Source organism: Drosophila persimilis, unplaced genomic scaffold (assembly GCF_003286085.1).
Source record: "Drosophila persimilis strain 14011-0111.01,24,50 unplaced genomic scaffold, DperRS2 tig00000697-arrow-arrow-pilon, whole genome shotgun sequence".
In the NCBI taxonomy this organism is placed as follows: domain Eukaryota; kingdom Metazoa; phylum Arthropoda; class Insecta; order Diptera; family Drosophilidae; genus Drosophila; species Drosophila persimilis.
The window spans coordinates 564,692-582,801 of NW_020825338.1; the positions used below are offsets into that span (position 1 = coordinate 564,692).

General features: G+C 46.3%; 1 non-coding gene across 1 annotated transcript; it reads right to left on the reverse strand.

Annotated features, from left to right (window-relative positions):
• Nucleotides 1-15,937: 15,937 nt before the first annotated feature.
• Nucleotides 15,938-16,056, reverse strand: LOC6604399. Its single transcript, XR_048210.1, has one exon. It is a non-coding gene; the product is annotated as a 5S ribosomal RNA (ribosomal RNA).
• Between the last annotated feature and the right edge of the window lie 2,054 nt (nt 16,057-18,110).

The following is an 18,110-nucleotide window of genomic DNA, read 5'->3' on the forward strand; positions in this document are numbered from 1 at the left end:
GAAAGCCTGGGAGCTGAACGTTGGTTTTCCTTTGCGTTCTGCCTTCGACTGGAGCATTCAGTCTGACCAAAACTAACAATATGATGTTTTTTTAGTTCAAACGACTAGACTAGGATCTGCTGGCAGGGACTGGATGTGATATGTGGTGCCTGTATTTATGCAATTATTTAGAAATAATTGGCCCTGTAGAAGGTCCGTTGTGATGACGCATGGGCGTGTGCCCCTTCCCAATGCCTAAAAACCGTGGAGAACAGGCTGCTGCAAATTAAGGGCAGTCCCATCCGGAGGCTTCTGTCGAGTAACTGCAGAGCACTGTGCTCTGCTGAGTCTATACAGCTCGGCTGAGCGCTTCTTCGATCGATATGGCCATATCAATCTTGAGATTTTACAGGAAACAGTTTGCTGCCATCTCCTATTGGCATTTTGCTCGAACAATTCGTGCGTGAGGAGCCTGCACGTAGCCAGATGCATCGCTACGTGCTTCCTCTCCGATAGGAGAGGTTTCGTAGTACCCTGCCTTGCTAGCTCGTCGGCGGCGTCGTTCCCCTCGATGATAAGGAGGAGGTCTAACTGCTCTGCGATCTCGTGCAGAGACCTGCGGCAGTCATTTACGGTCGCTGAGTTCGACGATATTGAGCCTAAAGCTTAAATAGCTGCTTGGCTGTCCGAGAAAACGCACACTAAGTGCGTGCCTAGAAGTAGTTTGGAGACGATGGAAATGGCCTCCTTCATGGCTACAACCTCCGCTTGGAACACACTCCAGTGGTCCGGGAGCCTGAAGCAGTGACTGATGTTCAGCTCGCTGCAGTAGACTCCGCCTCCCACGCGGCCGTCTAACTTAACCTGGTTCGCCCATCTCACAGTCCTCCCTAGGTGGGATTGATACCTGGAAAGGCGTCGAGAGGTGATCACTAGGAATACAGTAATCTGTCCCCTCTGGTAAATTCGGGAGTCTCGTCAGGATTCCCGAGTACCCAACCGCTGACGCTTTCCACAGTCTGGCTTCTCTCATTCTGAGTGCGGAAAGTGTTGCCACCTTCTTTCCCATGAGGTCTACAGGGAGAAGGTCCAGCACAGTATCCAGGGCTTCCCATGGAGTAGTGCGTAGCCCGCCGGTTATGCATAGCTCTGCCATGCGTTGAACTCTGCTGAGTTTATTGAGGCATGTCCTTTTGTCTAAGGCTGGCCACCATACCACCACTCCATAGAGCATGATCGGTCGTATGATGGCGGTGTAAAGCCACCGAACTATATAGGGTGTCATTCCCCATTTTATTCCGATGGCTTTCCTGCAAGTATAGAGGGCCTCTGTGGCTTTCTTTACTCTATTCTCTATGCTCAATTTCCAGTCGAGCTTTCTATCGAGGATTAGGCCAAGATACTTGGCGTTCTTGCTGCAGACTAGCGCTTCCCCGGCCACCACAAAACGCAGCCACCCCCCTCTATCTCCCTCAGCAGTGTGTTCACTGCCACGTTCCATAGGAGGGGCGAGAGGACTCCGCCCTGCGGTGTGCCTCTGCAGACGAATCTGGTGCATGTTGACGTCCCCAGTGATGCCTCAACCGTCCTGCATTGCAGAATCTGATCGATCAGGCTCACCGTCCGGGAGTCAACCCCCAGATCCCTCACTGCGCCCGTGATGGCGGTCGGAAGGATGTTGTTAAAAGCGCCTTCTATGTCGAGGAAGGCTAACAGGGTGTACTCCTTACAGTTGAGGGACGCTTCTATGATCGATGTGATCGTGTGTAGGGCCGTTTCGGTGGATGTTCCTTTCCGATAGGCATGCTGGGAGTCTGAGATTAGACTAGGCGGAATATTGTAAGAGGCTTGTAGCTGAGCTAAGGGCGAAAACTAAATGGACCGCCAACGGCGTTGTATGGGCAGCCATAGTCTCGCTGCTACAGGGGGTTTTGGAGTCAGGGGCTCTAAAACGGTGTTCTGAAAGGTTGGCTCCCTCTGGGGGTGAGTTAGCGCTGATGGCAGTTGAAGAGAAAGAGGAGAAAGCGATGACATTCGAACGTCATCCAGCGGATCCGACCGGTCTCATAGTGGATGGGAGCGTGTACATCTTCCTTTTGGAATTTGGATGTCGCGCGACCAACATCGCCCCGAACAGGCTCAGCAAAAATCATTAAGGAAAAAGTTCCAAAGTCAAGAAAATAATATTGTCAAAGCGCGAGAGGTATCCAGCAGCAGCAAAGCAAAAGTCGCGGGACTAGGAAAACTGAAGCTGGGTCGGCCACTGGAGCCAAGATTGACGGATTTGGCGCCTAGCAATTTGGGCTGGCAAAGCAGCGGCGCTCCAAGCAGCTGATCCGTCGCAGCACAGAGAGAGGGAGCAGAGACGCAGAAAAAAATTCTGAGAGGCTCGACCTTCGCGGGCAGCCGGATCGACGTCGGTGAGGCGGCGGCCACAAAGCGGGACGGTCGATAATCCGCGATAGCGAAAAGTTCAGCAACCGGCGAAATACAAACGGAGAAAAAAGAGGAAAATCGCTCAAATCCTACCCAAACGTGCCCTATGCCAAATTAAGTTAACAAGGCCAAATTAAGATCCGCAGTTTACAAAGTGAAGGAAAGTGTTAGTGTGTTGTTGGAATTCAATACTCAGAGCTGCAAGGGTAATGCCCCAAACAAATAAAGAGGGCGAGCGGAGCCAAAGGTGATGCGCGCATAGGCAGAGAGTGAAAGCGGGGGAGAGAGAGAACACGTAAGCAGCAAAGGCAGAGCCCAATAGGAGAGCGAGCGAGCTATAAAAACGCTCGCCAGCAACGGAGCCGAAGGGGGCTGGCGATAAGCCGAGAGAAGTAGCATAAGTTAACATAAGAGTAAGCAGAATAGTACCGAGCAGCAGAACAGCTATTTAAGTTTACATATATATACATAAAAAAGAAATGCAGAAATGAAGAACAGCAGTGAGGGAGCATAGAGTAGGAAAAGAAGGGCACGAGGAAGAGTGAATATGAAACTAAAACAAATCCATAAATAGATAACCTTCCATGCACAGATCAAAACAAAAACGAGGGGGAACGTTGTGAGTTGCTGCGGACACCGCAACTCTACAGTTATACCCGATACTAAGTCAGTATGGTTCTCCTCCGGCAGACGCCGCTTATATTAATCGACACGACAAAGAGTGCGTGCGAGAGAGACAGAAAATCAGTCTGAAAGTGACGTCGGGCGCTGAGTAGCCACTGCAAATTGATTTGTTTCCTTTCGCTATAAAAATGATCTGATCTGATCCAGATTCAGCAATCTGATAGATATGGTCGTTATCTATGATTCTGCGTTTTTAGTTTTCTCAAATCTGCAATATTGTGGATGCAACAGATTTTCGTCCTTTGTGTGGGCGGAAGGGGGTGGGGCGAAATTTTGAGATATATGTTTTATAGTGAGATCTAACAGGAGTACGGACACTAAATTTGGTTACTCTAGCCTTAAAACTCTCTGAGATTTGTGAATATCCCCAGATTTGCATCCTTTGCGGGGGCGGAAGGGGGTGTGGCGAAATTTTGAAACAAACTCGTCTCGGTCTGATATATTAGGAGTGTGGATACCAAATTTGGTTGCTCTAGCTTTTATAGTCTCTGAGATCTAGGCGCTAATGTTTTACTCTAAGCAAAGCCGCCTATGCTACCTGTGTGTTAGAGAGAGACAGGGCGAGAAAAAATGAAATTGTTTTCTTGATGCTGGCTATAATAATACTACGATCCAATTCAGATTCCGCAGTCTAAAAGACATAGTCATTCTCTACGATTCTGCGTTTTTGGTTTTCTCGTATCGTCGAAATTGTGGATGCCACAGATTTTCGCCCTTTGTGGGGGCGGAAGTGGGCGGGGCAAAGTTTTGAAATATTTTTGGAGCAGTGACATATCACAGAAGTCTGGATCCAAAACATCGTTGCTCTAGCTCTTATAGTCTTTGAGCATTAGGCGCTGAAGGGGACGGACAGACGGACAGACGGACGGACGGACAGACAGACAGGGCTCAATCGACTCGGCTATTGATGCTGATCAAGAATATATATACTTTATAGGGTCGGAAACGATTCCTTCTGGACGTTACACACATCCACTTTTACCACAAATCTAATATACCCCAATACTCATTTTGAGTATCGGGTATAAAAATAACAAAAACCAATATGTTTATAACCGAAATGCAATAATAATACACCCGAACCCAAAATATCATATTAACTACAGTTTTGCAGCAACCATCAGATAGCGCTTTCGACGGTGGATCCGCAGTAAAAGTGAGTTTATTTACTAGGTGTTTGATCACAATCATTTGGGCATGGAAGAAATTGTCTATGGGTGTTCCGACCAAATTGCCTTACCGTTTCGTAGCCCGTAAGAATCAACATTTATATTCTATCTATCTATCGTTTCCGACCCTATAAAGTATATATATTCTTGATCAGCATCAATAGCCGAGTCGATTGAGCCCTGTCTGTCTGTCCGTCCGTCTGTCCGTCTGTCCGTCCCCTTCAGCGCCTAATGCTCAAAGACTATAAGAGCTAGAGCAACGATGTTTTGGATCCAGACTTCTGTGATATGTCACTGCTCCAAAAATATTTCAAAACTTTGCCCCGCCCACTTCCGCCCCCACAAAGGGCGAAAATCTGTGGCATCCACAATTTCGACGATACGAGAAAACTAAAAACGCAGAATCGTAGGAGATGACTATATCTTCTAGAGTGCAAAATCTGAACCAGATCGTATAATTATTACAGCCAGAATCACGAAAACAATATCACTCTTTCTCGCTCTGTCTCACTCTAACACACAGGTTTCATGGTCGGTTTTGCCAATTGCAAAATATGAGTTCAAGGATCTCAGAACCTATAAAAGCCAGAGCAACCAAATTTGGTATCCACACTCCTGTGATATCGGACCTTGACCGTTTCCTGTCCAAATTTCGCCACACCCCCTTCCGCCCCCGCAAAGGACGAAAATCTGAGGCAACCACAAATCTCAGAGACTATTAAGGCTAGAGTAACCAAATTTGGTACACACACTCCTTTAAGATGTCACTATAAAACGTATATCTCAGAATTTCGCCCCACCCCCATCCGCCTCCACAAAGGACGAAAATCTGTTGCATCCACAATATTGCAGATTTGAGAAAACTAAAAACGCAGAATCATAGATAATGACCATATTTATTAGATTGCTGAATCTGGATCAGATCAGATTATTTTTATAGCCAAAAGGAACAAATCAATTTGCAGTGGCTACGCAGCGCCCGACGTCACGCTCAGACTGATTTTCTGTCTCTCTCGCACGCACTCTTTGTCGTGTCGTTAAATATTAGCGCCATCTGCCGGAGGAGAGCCATACTGACTTAGTATCGGGTATAACCGTAGAGTTGCGGTGTCCGCAGCAACTCACAACGTTCCCCCTCGTTATGTATAATTTAGTTCCAATAAATATCATTATAATGTTTAACTAACCCCTTCTTATGATCTCCCCTTCCAAGCCCCTGTAGCGCGTGTCGGCACACCAAGGGGTCATGGTCGACAGATAGATGTATGGAATGGCATGACCAAGGTAGGGTGGGCAAGGGGTCCTCGAAACAGCTGAGGATCGTCCGTCTGTCTTTTAGGTAATCGTCCGTGTTATGTGTGAACTTTGTCCGGTGAAGTGTATGGCTTGTTTTTTTCTTGCACGTTAAATTTAAAATAAAGAAAGTAAAGGGCCTCGGACTATGACAATAAAACAACTCCACCCCCTTGCCAACGAGCCAGCAGCCGGAAACAATACGTGCCGGTCATAGCCGAGTAATACCATCTCGCACAAGTACTCGTTACCCATTACAGTAATAATTAAGAAGATCTTTATTTTTGGCGCCCAACGTGGGGCCACCTTGGGTTGTACATCGGATTGACTCCGATTAATTAATACCAGGAGGACTCACACATTACATTGACCACAATTGTCTTCTTTCCCATCTGTCTTATTTACAACCTTGTATTGTCTGAGTGAATAGCGTAGGGTAGCTGTCCGTAAAGTTTACGCTGGTTAGCGTATTGCTTTGATGGCAAATATCTGTTTCACTACAAAGTTTTCTGCGAGCATGGAACCATGACAAAAACTTGGAATGCAGGCAAATTAGCCTCAGAGGCGATAACCTGTCCAGTGAGATGTGGGTTCGAGCGGGATTTCTATATTTTCAACAAGTGAAGGGACGACTGGGATAGAATGCATAGGAATTCAGAATGGGTCGGCTGCGAGCAGTTGCCTTCTGACCACATTTACCTAGCGATAGTTTTCACTTAACTTTATCTTTTATTTGTTTTGATGTTTTTGTTGAAAAGCCATTCTGACGATTGGAAATCAAGTTGATTCAACCTTAGGGATGAATCTCTGACCACGGCAGATGGACTGGAACGGAAACATGGCAGTTCTTCTATTTGTTTGTGATCGAGAAATTGAGTCGAGTAGGAAACAAGGAGAGTTTTTTTGTCATGAAATGCCTCCTGTCAACGATTCATATGTGTTGGTCAGTTTCACAAATTTGCTATTAGACGTTACCAAAAAAGCGGACAATTGGTGTGCAGCTTCTGCAGGGAGCTATTGGGAGTCGGGAGATCATTCTTTTCTTTTGATGTTATAATTTCAAAGAATTAAATTTCTTTATATATTTGTTTTATAGAAACATTTTTATATTTTTCTTCTATATTTTTTTTATAATTTTTTTTATATCTTATTTTTGTTATATTTTTTTTATATATACTCACATACATACATTCATTATACAGGCTACATAAATAGATTTGATACATTTATTGGGGTTTATTCCGCAATATGATGTAATTAATTCTGGGAAGAAATTAAATAGTTCTATGGGTCTGGATAGATCGCCACGAAAAGGGGTGCCTCCTCGAAGCATAGAATGCAGCTTATGCAAGTCAGAGTTGGGAACTGGGGAAAATTATAAAACGAAGTGCGGACATCCGTTTCATAAGGCATGTATAAAAACGCATTTCATTCGGTATTCGGTTTGCATAGCTCAAACCATTACAAATCCAGCTAGCACATCTGTGTTAACGAGGCAGCAATCTAGACTCGTACCAATCCCAAGAGCAGATAGCTTATCAGATTTGGCCGAAACGAGAAGTGAAGAGCTAAGTGCGAGCGAGAACCCGTCCATCGTCGAGATGAGCCAGACGTCTGCCGAAATTGCAGCCAAGGCTCAAGGCTATGCAGAACGAGCTGTTAACTCAGTTGACAGAACAAATGGCGAATCTCATTCAAACCAATGTAGAAGCTCACATAAATAATATGGAGCAGCAAAGACAAACGCCAAATCCAAATACTAGCAGGAATACTTCTTTGGAGCAGCTACTAGGAATCAATGGGCAGCAACCAGATCCGGGGTTACCTCCGCGTGCTGCCCGATCGGTAAGTTCAGAATTGGCCCAAAGACCAGACAATGTAGGCCACATAATGTCGAACTGGAAATTAAGATTTTCAAGAACCACCGATACAATAGGAATCGATAGCTTTATCTATAGAGTTTAGAGCCCTTACTCATCAGACGTTAGAGGGAAATTTCTCACTTCTGTGTGGTAATGCGAATTCGCTATTTGATGGCAAGGCATCTGATTTCTTTTGGCGATACCACAAGTCGGTAGGAGTAGTTCGTTGGCAGGAGCTTTGTGCTGCGTTGAGGAAGCAATTCCGAGACTCCAGAACGGATGTGGATATCCGCCAAATGATAAGGGATAGGAAACAGAGGGAAAAAGAAACGTTCGAAAGTTTCTACGATGCCATCCTAAAGCTAACTGATAGACTCGACCAGCCTCTTAGTGAGAAGACGCTGATTGAAATTGTGAGGCGTAATTTACGTCCGGAAATTCAGCATGAAATTCTTAACATACGGGTAGATTCGATGGAAACCTTGAGGGATATATGCAGGAAGAGGGAATGCTTTTTAGAAGAAGTCCGTAAGAATCATGGTTATCAGAAACCATCGGTCTTTAAGAAGCAGATATCAGAGCTCTGGGAGGAAGCAAACATCGATGATGCCGTAGAATTTTCTGAAGGAGAGGTAGAGGATGAGATAGGCGCTTTTGCTCTCGTATGCTGGAATTGCAGGAAGGAGGGGCATAGGTATCAAGACTGCGCGGAAAAAAGGAAAATTTTTTGCTGTGGATGCGGTATTCCTAATGCCTATAAACCTTCATGTGCGCGATACCAAAAAAACGCGCAAAGGAGCACTGCAGCATCTCGTCCACTGACCAGTGTATATAGGATGACCAGGATATATAGCAGTGGTGGGGAGCGGGAAATGACACACTCCCTTTCGGCTGGTCAGCCAGAGTATTCTTGGCATACTAAGCTGGAAAATATTGGGAAGATTGGGTTTCCGAGCTTTGGCGACAAAGCAAAGACAAGTTCTCGCAGCAGTCGGCGGTTAAAAAAATTCTGGGAGTCAGTAAAGTACATAAATAGCATTAGAAGAAACAAAGAGACAAACGCCCTTATGCTGAAGTTGGTCTTCTGGATAATAAGCGAGTGGGTTTGCTCGATACAGGAGCTGCTCTGACTTGCATCGGAGGGAAACTGGCCAAAGAATATATTATCAGCAGGAAGCCGTTTAAAAAGGTGCTGTCCAAGGCATGCACCGCTGATGGAAGTCATCAGAAAATAGTTGGTAAATTTAGGACTAGTATAGAGTATAAAGGTATAAGTAAAGAATTAGATATATACGTAATCCCTTCGTTAAGACAGGATGTTTATTTAGGAATTGATTTTTGGATGTCGTTCGATCTTTTGCCCCCACCCTTAGAGTTGGCAGAAATATCAGCCGCCACAGAGCAGCACGTTCTGACAGACATTCAGGAATTGAAATTGCAGGGAATGGTCCAACGTTTTCCATCATTTGCGACATCGGGTCTCGGGAAAACTTCGGTGTTGTCACACTCAATAGACACTGGAAACGCGAAGCCCGTTAAGCAGCGTCATTTTCCAGTTTCCCCGGCAATTGAGAAGTTATTGTACACTGAGATTGACAGGATGTTTCAACTAGGAGTGATTGAAGAATCTGAGAGTCCTTGGTCCTCGCCAGTAGTACTTGTCCGGAAACCGGGAAAAGTCAGAGTTTGTTTGGACAGCAGAAAAGTGAATGAGGTTACGGAAAAAGATGCGTACCCCCTTCCCCAAATAGATGGCATTCTCAGCCGTTTACCGAAGGCAGTGTTCATAAGTAGTCTCGATCTGAAGGATGCATATTGGCAGATCCCCTTGGATCCGGCATCTAGGTGTAAAACTGCATTCACGGTTCGAGGGAGGCCCTTGTATCATTATAAAGTCATGCCGTTTGGTCTCTGTAATGCCTCTTAAACCATGACACGCTTAATGGATAAAGTCATTCCTGCGTCGCTTAGAAACGAAGTCTTCGTTTATTTGGACGACTTATTGCTGGTGTCAGATACGTTTGAGAGACATTTACTCGTTTTGGACACCGTGGCCTCGCGGATTCGGGAAGCTGGCTTGACCTTAAATATCGAGAAAAGTAAATTCTGTGTGCGCTCTGTGAGATACCTAGGGCATATAATAGGAGAGGGTGGTATTCGCACTGACCCCGAAAAAGTCTCGACTATTTCGGATTTTCCATTGCCGACGTCGTTGAAAGCGTTGAGAAGCTTTCTGGGATTGGCAGGATGGTATCGAAAATTCATTATCAACTTTGCGTCTGTATCCGCCCCGTTGACCGACCTATTAAAGCCGAAGAAAAAATTCGTGATGACAACAGAAGGCAAGGAAGCTTTTGAGCGGTTAAAGGGCATGCTTTGCAGTGCTTAAAAAGATTCAGAGCCTATGTAGAGGGTCAGGAGTTCACTGTAATTACGGATCACGCCTCGCTGAAATGGCTCATGTCTCAAAGTGATTTGAATTCGAGGTTAGCGAGATGGGCTTTAAAACTGCAAGGTTTCCGGTTCAGTATCCAACACAGAAGAGGGAAGCTGAATGTTGTTCCGGATGCCTTGTCCAGGGTCCCATATGACCAAGTGGCTGCAGTGTATTTCAGCAATGGCTTGCTGGTGGACATTGAGTCAGCTCATTTCAAATCGGGAGAATATTTGGAACTGATAGAGGGAATTAAGAGCAATATGGCTCAACTGCCCGACCTTAAAATAGTTGATTCTCTGATCTATCGGCGATCCGAGCATGTAAAAGGAGACCTTAACGACGCGTTTGCTTGGAAGTTGTGGGTACCCCGGGGGATGGTCAAAGAAGTGCTAAAGAGAGCACACGATGATCCGCTGGCTTCCCAAGGTGGAGTCCACAAGACACTCGAGCGGATCCGGAGTTATTATTTCTGGCCCGGACTCGTCAATGACGTAAAAGACGACGTGGCAGCCTGCGAGCAATGTAAAATGTCAAAAGCTCCAACGCTCCGTTACGTCCACCGATGGGAAAAGCGGCCGAGTCGCAAAGATTCTTCCAGCGTCTCTATATTGATTTCTTAGGTCCGTATCCTAGGTCTCGCAGTGGAAATATAGGAATTTTTATTGTCCTGGACCATTATTCGAAATTTGTTTTCCTCAAGGCTGTAAAAAAATTAAATGCTGCTGTTGTGCTGAGGTATTTAGAGGAGGAGTTATTCCATACTTTCGGAGTTCCAGAGGGAATTGTATCTGACAACGGATCGCAATTTCGATCCGAGAAGTTTCAAGGCCTTCTCAGAAGGCATCGAATAACGCACACGCTAACAGCTGTCCACGCTCCCCAAGCCAATGCTTCGGAGCGGGTCAACCGTTCGGTCATCGCTGCCATTCGGTCGTATATTCGCAGTGACCAGAAAGACTGGGATGAGAGTCTTAGCAAAATATGCTGTGCGTTGAGGTCGGCGGTTCACTCAGGGTTAGGATCCACGCCCTACTATATGGTTTTCGGCCAGCAGATGGTGTCTTCAGGCGCAACGTATTCTTTGCTGAGGAAATTGGGGATGTTAGAGGACAAGGCAGCGACCTTCACACGTGAGGATTCATTGGATATCGTCAGAAAGAGAGCGTGTGAAGTGATGCGGAAGCAATGTGAGCGAAATCGACGGCATAATGACCTGACGGCACAGGAAGTATCGTACCAGGTGGGGCAGGAAGTGCTACGGCGAAATTTTAAACAAAGCAATTTTCAAGCCGGCTACAACGCTAAGCTAGGGACGGAAAGTGGGGTTAGACGGAAAGTGGGGAACTCGATTTATGAGCTGGAAGATCTGCAAGGAAAGCTCATCGGAAGGTACCACGGGAAGGATATCCGGCAAATGTAGCGACAAGCCAGTCAGCCTTGTGGATTCCTCAAGGCAGGCAATATCCCCAAGTCTGACTTTGGCAGGGGGGATTTTGTAAGAGGCTTGTAGCTGAGCTAAGGGCGAAAACTAAATGGACCGCCAACGGCGTTGTATGGGCAGCCATAGTCTCGCTGCTACAGGGGGTTTTGGAGTCAGGGGCTCTAAAACGGTGTTCTGAAAGGTTGGCTCCCTCTGGGGGTGAGTTAGCGCTGATGGCAGTTGAAGAGAAAGAGGAGAAAGCGATGACATTCGAACGTCATCCAGCGGATCCGACCGGTCTCATAGTGGATGGGAGCGTGTACATCTTCCTTTTGGAATTTGGATGTCGCGCGACCAACATCGCCCCGAACAGGCTCAGCAAAAATCATTAAGGAAAAAGTTCCAAAGTCAAGAAAATAATATTGTCAAAGCGCGAGAGGTATCCAGCAGCAGCAAAGCAAAAGTCGCGGGACTAGGAAAACTGAAGCTAGGTCGGCCACTGGGGCCAAGATTGACGGATTTGGCGCCTAGCAATTTGGGCTGGCAAAGCAGCGGCGCTCCAAGCAGCTGATCCGTCGCAGCACAGAGAGAGGGAGCAGAGACGCAGAAAAAAATTCTGAGAGGCTCGACCTTCGCGGGCAGCCGGATCGACGTCGGTGAGGCGGCGGCCACAAAGCGGGACGGTCGATAATCCGCGATAGCGAAAAGTTCAGCAACCGGCGAAATACAAACGGAGAAAAAAGAGGAAAATCGCTCAAATCCTACCCAAACGTGCCCTATGCCAAATTAAGTTAACAAGGCCCAATTAAGATCCGCAGTTTACAAAGTGAAGGAAAGTGTTAGTGTGTTGTTGGAATTCAATACTCAGAGCTGCAAGGGTAATGCCCCAAACAAATAAAGAGGGCGAGCGGAGCCAAAGGTGATGCGCGCATAGGCAGAGAGTGAAAGCGGGGGAGAGAGAGAACACGTAAGCAGCAAAGGCAGAGCCCAATAGGAGAGCGAGCGAGCTATAAAAACGCTCGCCAGCAACGGAGCCGAAGGGGGCTGGCGATAAGCCGAGAGAAGTAGCATAAGTTAACATAAGAGTAAGCAGAATAGTACCGAGCAGCAGAACAGCTATTTAAGTTTACATATATATACATAAAAAAGAAATGCAGAAATGAAGAACAGCAGTGAGGGAGCATAGAGTAGGAAAAGAAGGGCACGAGGAAGAGTGAATATGAAACTAAAACAAATCCATAAATAGATAACCTTCCATGCACAGATCAAAACAAAAAAAATAACAAAAACCAATATGTTTATAACCGAAATGCAATAATAATGCACCCGAACCCAAAATATCATATTAACTACAGTTTTGCAGCAACCATCAGATAGCGCTTTCGACGGTGGATCCGCAGTAAAAGTGAGTTTATTTACTAGGTGTTTGATCACAATCATTTGGGCATGGAAGAAATTGTCTATGGGTGTTCCGACCAAATTGCCTTACCGTTTCGTAGCCCGTAAGAATCAACATTTATATTCTATCTTTAAATTTCAATCTTTACCATGGCACATTTATTCAAATACTAGTTTATAAGTTTACCTGATCCTAGTTCAAGGGAACCAGGCCCAGGTAGCCTATGGGAGGGAACATATACCCCGTATTTTTATGTATAATTTAGTTCCAATAAATATCATTATAATGTTTAACTAACCCCTTCTTATGATCTCCCCTTCCAAGCCCCTGTAGCACGTGTCGGCACACCAAGGGGTCATGGCCGACAGATAGATGTATGGAATGGCATGACCAAGGTAGGGTGGGCAAGGGGTCCTCGAAACAGCTGAGGATCGTCCGTCTGTCTTTTAGGTAATCGTACGTGTTATGTGGTCATTTGTAGTGAACTTTGTCCGGTGAAGTGTATGGCTTGTTTTTTTCTTGCACGTTAAATTTAAAATAAAGAAAGTAAAGGGCCTCGGACTATGACAATAAAACAACTCCACCCCCTTGCCGACGAGCCAGCAGCCGGAAACAATACGTGCCGGTCATAGCCGAGTAATACCATCTCGCCCAAGTACTCGTTACCCATTACAATATTTAACGTGAGATGCATCCCCAACAGCCGTTCCATCGTCTTCAGAAGGAAGGACGATAGACTTATGGGTCTGAAATCTTTGGGGGCAGTGTGCGAGGGCTTGCCTGCCTTGGGGATGAAGACGACTTTGGTATGAAGACAGGTTCCCGGGATATATCCATGGGAGAAGATTCCCTCGTATATCCTTTTGAGCCAATTAGTGGCTTTTTGTCCAGCGTGAATCAGTTGGGCAGGGATGTCATCTGGTCCCGCAGACTTGTATGGTTTGAAGCTTTTGATTGCCCAGGAAATGTTCTCCTGGCTTAGCAGGTTCATAATATCACTTGAGGCAACGGCATGAGCCGCGATGTAGTGTGGTCTATTTTCAACGCAGCCGGGAAAGTGGGTGTTAAGGAGAAGATTTAGCGACTCATTGCTGGACGTTGTCCATGATTGGTCGGCATTCTTCAGGTAGCCCAGAGTGGGTGTGGTCTTCGAGAGAACTTTGCGCAAGCGCGAGGCTTCTGAGTTATTCTCAATGTCGCTACAGAACTTACGCCATGAGGCGCGCTTGTCTTTCCTCAGTTCTTTATTGTAAATTGACAGACTGGCCTTGTAATAGGCCCAGTTCTGCTCAACGTTTTCAGCCTTAGCTTTATTGAAGATTCTCCGGGAGGCTTTCCGGAGTTCCCTCAGTTCCTCAGTTCCCTCAGTCCCTCGGATTCCACCATTCAGGTTTCTTCCGGCCTCTGGTCTTGCCAGAGGGGCAGGATTTATCGAACGCCTCATTGCAGGCGTCGGTAAATAGTTTAACAAGATGAGTCGTGGCTTCCCTGGAAATCTCCTCCTCAGGTGGAGTCTCAGGGAGAACACGACAGAGGTGGTCTGAATACCGAGCCCAGTTTTCCGCCTAAGGTTCCGGAATTGAGCTGGTCTCGGTAGTGAAAAAGAGAATACGGTTTCCACGTACCTGTGGTCCGAGAAGAAGTGCTCTTCCAGGGCCCTCCAGAATACGATGTTCCCATGTAACTCATGAGAGGCAAGTGTGAGGTCCAGGACCTCCTTGCGGTTTTTAATAATGAAGGTGGGATCACTCCCGCTATTTAATAGGACCATCTGAGTGGTCAGTAAATAGTTGAAAAGGTACTCACCCCTTTCGTTGGTGTCAGTGCTTCCCCACTGGCAGTGGTGTGCATTGGCGTCGCACCCAACGATTAGGCCGGTGTCCTTGGCCTCGCAGTCTGTGATTAGCGCCCTGAGCGCCTGTGGAGGCAATCGAAGCCGATTGCCAAGCCTAATACCCCACACACTTTACAAAAACCAGAAACACACTATTAGACTTATTTTTTGTTGACAGTCCGGAAAATTGTTACTCTATGATCAACTCACAGTGCCAGGGTATTCAAAACATGACTTTATTTTCATGACCTACGACATCAATCCTGACTACCATGACTATGTTACCTTCTATAGAGACTTTAAGAACATTGACCTTAGAAAACTAGACACTGACACTAACATGCTCGACTGGAAATCAATATATTATATGCCGCCTGTGAATTCTCAGCTTGCCCACCTTCAATTAAATATCGACTATCTTTATAATGAACATGTACCTATCAAGAAAGCGACCGTTAGACCAACAGATAACTCCTGGTTCAACCATGAAATAAAAATGGGTATCATTAAACGAAATGACGCCTTTAAAAAGTTTAAAAGATATAAGACTGAAAGCCACCTTAATATGTACAAAGCATTAAGATCAAATGTAACAAAGCTAATCAACTCTGCCAAGACCGCCTTCTACACGCCAAAGTTTAATAACGCGGTATGCGGTAAGAAAAAATGGCAAATTATTAAAAATATTGGAATTGGGAAGAAAACACGAAACAGTCAAGTTGACATGGAAGTAAATGAAATAAATAAAAAATTTGTGCAGCTAGTTTTACCTGACTTTCCCCCAACCCTTAACTTGGTATCAGTACCCTATCATAACACTGTTCCTAGCTTCAGTTTCTGTTGTGTTAGTCCGTGTGATGTTCTAGAATCCCTACTTAAGATTAAGTCGAATGCGATCGGACTAGACAAACCCTACATTTCTGAGAATAATTCTCCCCCGAATTTTAATGCAAGTTACCCACATTTTTAACATAGCCATTACTACATCAACATTCCCTGAAAAGTGGAAGGAGGCCAAAATGATCCCTATCCCTAAAGTAAACTCTCTAGATTACAGGCCAATATCCATTTTACCGAGCCTATCAAAAGCGTTCGAGGCTTTGGGGGCTGTGCAAATAAATACATTTCTTTCTGAGCATACATTACTTAACAACAACCAATCTGGATTCAGACGAAATAGAAGTTGTTCTACCGCCATAATAAACATTTTAGAGGATATCCGCGAAAGAATGGACGACGGAAATGTGACATTCCTAACTCTTCTTGACTATTCTAAAGCTTTTGACTCAGTTGACCATGGTATCCTCATTGCAAAGCTTCGTAGATCCTATAATTTCTCTGTCTCAGCAGTAAAATAAATAAATAAAAAATTAAAAATGAAAAACGAAACGAAAATACGGCAAAAGGCAAAAAGTTGGTGACGAAGCCAACAACACGCGGTGTTCCCAAGCGGTCCCCCATCTAAGTACTAACCGAGCCCGACGCTGCTTAATTTCGGTGATCGGACGAGAACCGATGTATTCAGCGTAGTATGGTCGTTGGCGAAAGCCTGGGAGCTGAACGTTGGTTTCCTTTGTGTTCTGCCTTCGACTGACCAAAACTAACAATAAGATGGGTTTTTAGTTCAAACGACTAGACTAGGATCTGATGGCAGGGATTGGATGTGATTTGGGGTGCCTGTATTTATGCAATTATTTAGAAAAAGAAAACCAAATGCCGTTCCCCTTCGAACAATGGTTAGGTTAGGTTAGGTTCAGGCGGTAGCCTGAGGGAGTGATGAAACCCGTTGTGGTGCCGCATGGGCGTGTGCCCCTTCCCAGTGCCTAAAAACCGTGGAGAACAGGCAGTTGCAAATTAAGGGCAGTCCCATCCTGAGGCTTGGATGAATCGGATGACAGGTCCGAAATGTCCGTGAGGAAAGCGGCCCCGAGAATACGAAGACGACGATTTCCAAGGGCCGGGCAGTGGCAGAAGAAGTGGGGGACCGAATCCTCCTCTTCCTCGTCGCGACAACTACTGCAGAAGTCGTTATGAGGGATTGACAGTCTAGAGGCATGAGTGCCGATCTGCCAGTGTCCGGTAATGGCTCGAGTAACTGCAGAGCACTGTGCTCTGCTGAGTCTATACAGCTCGGCTGAGCGCTTCTTCGATCGATATGGCCATGTCAATCTTGAGATTTTACAGGAAACGGTTTGCTGCCATCTCCTATTGGCATTTTGCTCGAACAATTCGTGCGTGAGGAGCCTGCAATTAGCCAGATGCATCGCTACCTCTCGGAGAGGATTCGTAGTACCCTGTCCCTCGATGTCCCTGTGGCCTGGGACCCGTATAAGGAAGAGGTCTAACTGCTCTGCGATCTCGTGCAGAGACCTGCGGCAGTCATTTACGGTCGCTGAGTTCGACGATATTGAGCCTAAAGCTCCATCTCCATCTCGCAGTCCTCCCTAGGTGGGATTTATACGTGGAAAGGCGACGAGAGGTGATCACGAGGGATACAATAATCTGTCCTCTCTGGTAATTGCGGGAGTGTCGTCAGGATTCCCGGGTGCCCAACAGCGGACGCTTTCCACAGTCTGGCTTCTCTCATTCTGAGTGCGCAAAGTGTTGCCAACTTCTTTCCCATGAGATCTATAGGGAGGAGGCCCAGCACAGTATTCAGGGCTTCCCCTGGAGTAGTGCGTAGCCCGCCAGTTATGCATAGCTCTGCCATGCGTTAAACTCTGCTTTTTTGTTTATTGAGGCATGTCCTTTGTCTAAGGCTGGCCACCATACCACCACTCCATAGAGCATGATCGGTCGCATGATGACGGTGTAAAGCCACCGAACTATATAGGGGGTCATTCCCCATTTTAGTCCGATGGCTTTCCTGCAAGTATAGAGGGCCTCTGTGGCCTACTTTACTCTATCCTTTATGCTCAATTTTCAGTCGAGCTTTCTATCGAGGATTAGGCCAAGATACTTGGCGTTGTTGCTGAAGACTAGTGCTTCCCAACATAGTCTTGGGGGAATCAGTGCCGGAACTTTGTACTTCCTAGTGAAAAGCACCAGTTCCGTTTTAGACGGGTTGACGCCTAACCCGCATTTGTCTGCCCATTTCGACATTTTCGTGAGAGTACTTGTCATGCACTCACACAACGTCTGCGGAAATTTTCCACGCGGCAGCCACCCCCTTCTATCTCCCGCAGCAGTTCGTTCACTGCCACGTTCCACAGAAGGGGCGAGAGGACTCCGCCCTGCGGGTTCCTCTGCAGACAAATCTAGTGCATGTTGACGACCCCAGTGGTGCCTCAACCGTCCTGCATTGCAGCATCTGATCGATCAGGCTCACCGTCCGGGAGTCAACCCCCAGATTCGTCAGTGCGCCCGTGATGGCGGTCGGAAGGATGTTGTTAAAAGCGCCTTCTATGTCGAGGAAGGCTACGAGGGGGGCCGTTTCGGCGGATCTTCCTTTCCGATAGGCATGCTGGGAGTCTGAGATTAGACTAGGCGGAATATTTACCGTGGGATGCATCCCCAACAGCCGCTTCATCGTCTTCAGATGGAAGGACGATAGACTTATGGGTCTGAAATCTTTGGGGGCAGTGTGCGAGGGCTTGC